Here is a 6,400-nt window from a genome sequence, read left to right as displayed (position 1 = left end):
CTGAAAAACCTCGTGAAAACTCTTAGGCCCGTATTTATAGCCAGCGGTTCTCAAAATGTTGCCATTATTTTTTAAATGTTCAAAGTTAAATAACTCGTTTACTTTTAATTTATTTTAAAAATAATAGAGAGAAAAAGATGTTTCTTTTGACCATATCTAACCACCTCTTTCTTAACCTAACTTTTTTAGTAAACAAAATAAATCCCTTGTAAATCCGTTTTGTCTGATTAAACAGTTTTGAATATGTTAGAAGAGTTTGAGGATATTTTGGACCATGTGGAAGAAGAAAATCGGCTTCGAGTTCCAAAAAGATATTACGGGATGCAGGAAATCCAATAGAAATGTTTAGCGAGGGGGGATTTATGCCGATATAGGTTTAACAAGGCTACAATTACAGAAACTATTTTACCTCTTATAAATTGAAGACTTGCAAAAACCTACCAATCGTGGTTTACCCATTCTCCCCGTTATTCAATTACTAATTTGTTTACGGTTTTATACGACTTGTAGTTTTCAGATATTAAATGGAGACATGCTTGGTATTAGCCAACCTACAATAAGCCAGATTATCAAGAGGGTGTCCATTTTAATAGCAGAACATTTGGGTGAATTTGTATGATGCAACCATAAATGGTTGAACAGCATTATTATTCCAATGATACTGCCTTCAGCTTGTGCAGATGATAACAACAAATGGGATACATATATTAAGAATATAGAAAGAGCTATAAATACATCTGTGAATAAATCCACTGGCGAAAAAAACTCCTGAATTATTATATGGATATATTCCGAAGATTGAAGATGGATAAGTGAGATTATTGACGGTAGAGAATGAAAAGTATTCAATTACCTGAAAAATTGAGAAAAGAGGTCAAAGAACATATAGAAATGGAACAAAGGAAGTATAAAAAAATTATGATAAACATATAGATTTAAAGGTATCACAAAGATAGGAGACATGGTCTATATGAAAAGTGCTACTAAATATAAGGGACTATTTACAGTGACACAAGTTCTACCCCATGACACAGAAAAACACATAAACAGAAGTATTTAGAAGAATATGTTTAATGTTTAATGAATACTACTTTTGGTTTATTTAGTTTTGAATAGTTTCATAAATTTTTAAAATCTTTAAATATCATAAATTTAGAATGAATATTTTTTTTATTGTTGTAGGTAATTTTTAAGTTAGTTTTGTTAATTAAGTCTTGGAGACTAAGACATAGTCAGGTTGGACGAGTGTCAGAGAATAAATTAAATTTATAAGTAAAGGCAAAAATTGTCAGTCACTGATTTACGTAGCAGACTAGAAAAAAAAGAATAGAGAAGAATGTCATCTAGACGAGAAGAAATAAGGAAGCAGTAAAAACGCAATAATCATAGAATGTGTATTGTGAAATATTATTCTAAATAAAACTATAAAACATGGAGTATCAACTTTATATAGAGTGGTCAACTCAATAAGAATACAGAATTTACACCAAGGAATAAAATCTTGAAAATTATAGGTATACGGTATACATCCAATATTGTATATTATGTGATATGATATTTATATAAATATTCATGATGAAGAAAATAAAAAGACAATTTTTTTAGTTTTAATGTATTAGTGGGAAAATTCTGTGTGACCAGTTAAAACAAGCACTTAACTGTCTGGTCATAGTGAGCGTAAAACTACTAAGAAATCATATGTTATTTAAGTATAGAAAAACAGTATTTTTATGATAACTAATAATAGACTATAAGAAATTACTTAAAATATGTTACATGTAAATATATAAACACTAACTTAACACTAATAGAAAAGTAAATAAAATTATTATATAGGTACTAGTTACCTTGGAACATTACTTAACATATTACATAATTACTAGATATACATATATTAATACAATAAATACATTAATTTGCAAAATGTTGAATAAGATTTCTTCAAAAATCTAACCCTCTTCCTTTTTATTTATAATTGGAATGTGTAAATTAGCATCTTCAAAATTATCTAAATTTTCCCTTAAACCAATATTATGAAGAACAGCTGTTGCACAAATAATAGCAACAGTTGTTTTGTAAACCTCGGAGAAATGGAAGACGTTTTTACCAAGTCCCAAATAGCCTTTCAACATTTCGCTTTCTTCTATGGGCAAAGTTATACCTGGTTTCTTGTTGATTACCTAGCTGTAGAACAGAAGTCAATAGAATTGGCCTATATCTATATGCATTGTCTCCAAGAAGTAAATCACGAATATCACGCCTTTCCATTAGCATTCTTAAATTACTTCGATTGAATATAACACTATCATGACTTGACCCTGGATATCCAACTATAATATCCATAATTTCCCTTTTGGGACCTGAACATTTAGACTAAAAAAAATTTTTGCGATTTTGAAATACTTCCACATTATTGCATTATTCTTGATTATCTGGCTTATTGTAGGTTGGCAAACACCACGCAAGTCTCCATTTACCATCTGAAAATTACAAGTCGTATAAAAGTGTAAACAAATTAGTAATTGAACAACGGGGAGAATGGGTAAACCACGATTGGTAGGTTTTTGCAAGTCTTCAATTTATAAGAGGTAAAATAGTTTCTGTAATTGTAGCCTTGTTAAACCTATATTGGCATAAATCCCCCTCGCTAAACATTTCTATTGGATTTCCTGCATCCCGTATATACCTTTTGGAACTCGAAGACGATTTTCTTCTTCCACATGGTCCAAAATATCCTCAAACTCTTCTAACATATTCAAAATTCAAAACTGTTTAATCAGACAAAACGGATTTACAAGGGATTTATTTTGTTTACTAAAAAAGTTAGGTTAAGAAACTATCCACAGATCACATAAACTATCCAAAATGAAAATCGCAATCTCCAAAATGACGTTTGCTCGTGTATTCTGTGGATTCCGCTCTCGAGAGCCCAAGACCGTCTTGGCGTCTCGAGATGCAACTATAAATACCAGCCTTAATACCCGGTTATCGCCAGCGGTTCTCAAAATGTTGCCATTATTTTTTTAAATGTTCAAAGTTAAATAACTCGTTTACTTTTAATATATTTTAAAAATATTAGAGAGAAAAGATGTTTCTTTTGACCATATCTAACCACCTCTTAAAATATCTGCACTTATTCCTGGGACACCCTGTATAGCCCGTTTAATATTCAATTCGTCAGTTCTACACTTTATAGACGATCATTTATTAGAGAACTCGTATAGGCCATTTAGGCCTCACTGGGCAATTCTTTCACGGCAGTACGAACTCCGGTCGTACGCAAGCATACGTACTGTTAATTTATTTTAATATTTGGTTTACGGTTCATAACTATCCGTTATTTTGACCGAAAACAGCTCTAAGCGACAATTAACGTCCATCACAAGAAGAAATTTAGCGTTAAGCCGTTACACGGTGGCCAAAACGGTAAATAGCCTCTTTATAAAATGTCTCGTTTTCGAAATTTTCATTAAAAATTTAAACTAAAAACTTAAAGAAGTTCTTTTATATTTGATATCAATTACACTTTTAGTTTTGTAATTGAGGGTGCGGTTTTTAAATTCATTGTTGCCAACCATGGACGTATTCGGCGCCGGACTGTCTAACTGGAATTTAAATTTCGCGCTTGGGTTTCAGGTGGTAGCTCGCTGCTGTAAAAAATGTTAAGTTTCAGCAACAATTATTTATTTATTTCCTACATTGATAAAAAGGATAGACTTGAACTAAAGTCGTCATCGTTCTTGAAAAAAAAATTTAGTGGTAAGAGAATTTATTTTAGAGTAATAGAAAATATTTTGCCTGAAGAAAAACTCTCTTAACTCAAGAAAACTTGTTCTCTTGAAAAATTCGAAAATTTCTCTTGAATCTATTTTCATTCAACCAAGTGCAAGTTACTTTGTTTTAAGATAATAACAAAAATACGCTAGGAAGTACTTCATTCAAGAAACATGGCCATTTTTCCAAAAGCTAAATACTCTTTTTATAAAAAATAATAACGACACGCAAAGACGATGACCAAGGACGCTATATACAATCAGTCGGCAGTCCGGTCAGTCTCACGTCGCATTTCATAGGTACGCACGGGTTTTGTTGCATGGAATTTTACATAATTTGCTTTTTAAACGCATAACGTATAACAAATTAGTGATCGTTATTAACATGCATTTGTCATTTTTTATGGACAAATTTTAGGATATATGGATTCTTTAAAGGAGTTTCTGAAAAAATGGAAATTAGAGCATTTATTTGCTTTATTTGAAGGTAAGAGACATTTACCTAATGCACCTGTTTAGATAATGCATGCCTGATGACTATACACTGAAAAAAAGGATCTCTCAGTCGAAATGAATATGACTTTGATCCAAAAGATTGGCGCTTTTCAAGGGCCAAGAACGACGTTTCTTTGTCCAAAGCATTAACTATCTTTTCATAAGCTTTAAAAAATTCTTTAGAGAATAGAAGAATCTATCTTTCCAAAGTATTTCACTCTTGACCCAAAATGAATATGCAAAGAAGTTCTTGCTACAAGAACAATAGTCTCTTTGATTCATGCAAAAATTCTTGATTGAAAAGGGACATTTCTTGATTAAAGAGACACTTTTCTTAAACCGATAGCGAATACTATTGACTCAACTAAAATTTATTTTGATCTAAGAGAAGTATATACATCATATACAGGCATATTAAGAGGTATATTATTTTCTGATAAATTTAGGTTTTCCTGGTCTGTAGTAAGTAATGATATTATTTTCCTCGATAGTAGTTATTTCTGCTTCTTCACTCCTTGGTATTTTTTGGGGTGGTTCGTCACTCTACAAATTACAAAAAAAAATGTTACATCACGATTAATCAAAGTAAAGCAAACAAATTATTAAAATTATAAGTTTTGGTCACATTTTGAATTTTTTAATACGACGACTTTCTAAAATTCTAAAATTTTTGTAATTATTTGCAGAAAAAAATCGATACCTATATTCTTATTCTATCTATAGACACGCATGCATTATCTAAACAGGTGCATTAGATAAATGTCTCTTACCTTCAAATATAGCAAATAAATCCTCTAATTTCCATTTTTTTCAGAAACTCCTTTGAAGAATCCATATATCCTAAAATTTGTCCATAAAAAATGACAAATGCATGTTAATAACGATCACTAATTTATTATACGATATGCGTTTAAAAAGCAAATTATGATGTGGAAAATTCCAAGCAACAAAACCCGTGCTTACTATGATGTGCCTTTGAAATGCGACGTGCGACTGATAGGACTGCCGCGGCCGACTGATTGTATATACCGTCCTTCGTCATCGTCTTTCCGTGTCGTTATTATTTTTCATCAAAAGAGTATTTAGCTATTGGACAAATGGCCATGTTTCTTGAATGAAGTACTTCCCAGCGTATTTTTGTTATTATCTTAAAACAAAGTAACTTGCATTTGGTTGAATGAAAATAGATTCAAGAGAAATTTTAGAATTTATCAAGAGATCAAGTTTTCTTGAGTTAAGAGAGTTTTTCTTCAGGCAAAATATTTTCTTTTACGCTAAAATAAATTCTCTTGCCACTAATTTTTTTTTTCAAGAACGATGACGACTTTAGTTCAAGTCTATCTTTTTTATCAGTGTAGATAGAATAAGAATATAGGTATCGATTTTTTTAAGCAAATAATTACAAAAATTTTAGAATTTCAAGTCGTCGTATTAAAAAATTCAAAATGTGACCAAAGCTTATAATTTTAATAATTTGTTTGCTTTACTTTGATTAATCGTGATGTAACATTTTTTTGTAATTTGTAGAGTGATGAACCACCCCAAAAAATACCAAGGAGTGAAGAAGCAGAAATAACTACCTACTATCGAAGAAAATAATATCACTTTACTTACTACAGACTAGGAAAACCTAAATTTATCAGAAAATAATATACCTCGTAATATGCCTGTATGTCTGTATGCCTGTATATATGATGTATAGACTTCTCTTAGATCAAAATAATTTTAGTTGAGTCAATGGTATTCGCTATTGGTTTAAGAAAAGTGTCTCTTTAATCAAGAAATGTCCCTTTTCAATCAAGAATTTTTGCATGAATCAAAGAGACTATTATTCTTGTAGCAAGAACTTCTTTGCATATTAATTTTGGGTCAAGAGTGAAATACTTTGGACAGATAGATTCTTCTATTCTCTAAAGTAATTTTTTAAAGCTTAGGAAAAGAGAGTTAATGCTTTGGGTAAAGAAACGTCGTTCTTGGTCCTATTGAAAAGCGCCAATCTTTTGGGTCAAAGTCATATTCATTTCGACTGAGAGATCCTTTTTTTCAGTGTAACATTGTCATTTGTTTTGACCCTTTAGTTTTGTATTACGAATTTTTGGTTTAATAAAAAAAAATTGCATTGGTTTAATAAA

General features: G+C 30.7%; 1 long non-coding RNA gene across 1 annotated transcript; it reads left to right on the top strand.

Moving 5' to 3' along the window:
* Positions 1-321: 321 nt before the first annotated feature.
* Positions 322-2,580, top strand: LOC115876120. The gene is made up of 2 exons (XR_004049099.1): positions 322-1,514; positions 1,606-2,580. It is a non-coding gene; the product is annotated as an uncharacterized LOC115876120 (long non-coding RNA).
* Positions 2,581-6,400: the final 3,820 nt, after the last annotated feature.

Source organism: Sitophilus oryzae, unplaced genomic scaffold (assembly GCF_002938485.1).
Source record: "Sitophilus oryzae breed Bouriz unplaced genomic scaffold, Soryzae_2.0 scaffold_1398_pilon_pilon, whole genome shotgun sequence".
NCBI classification, from domain to species: domain Eukaryota; kingdom Metazoa; phylum Arthropoda; class Insecta; order Coleoptera; family Curculionidae; genus Sitophilus; species Sitophilus oryzae.
Note: the sequence above shows the minus strand (reverse complement) of the source record. Positions and strands in the feature narration are given on the sequence as shown.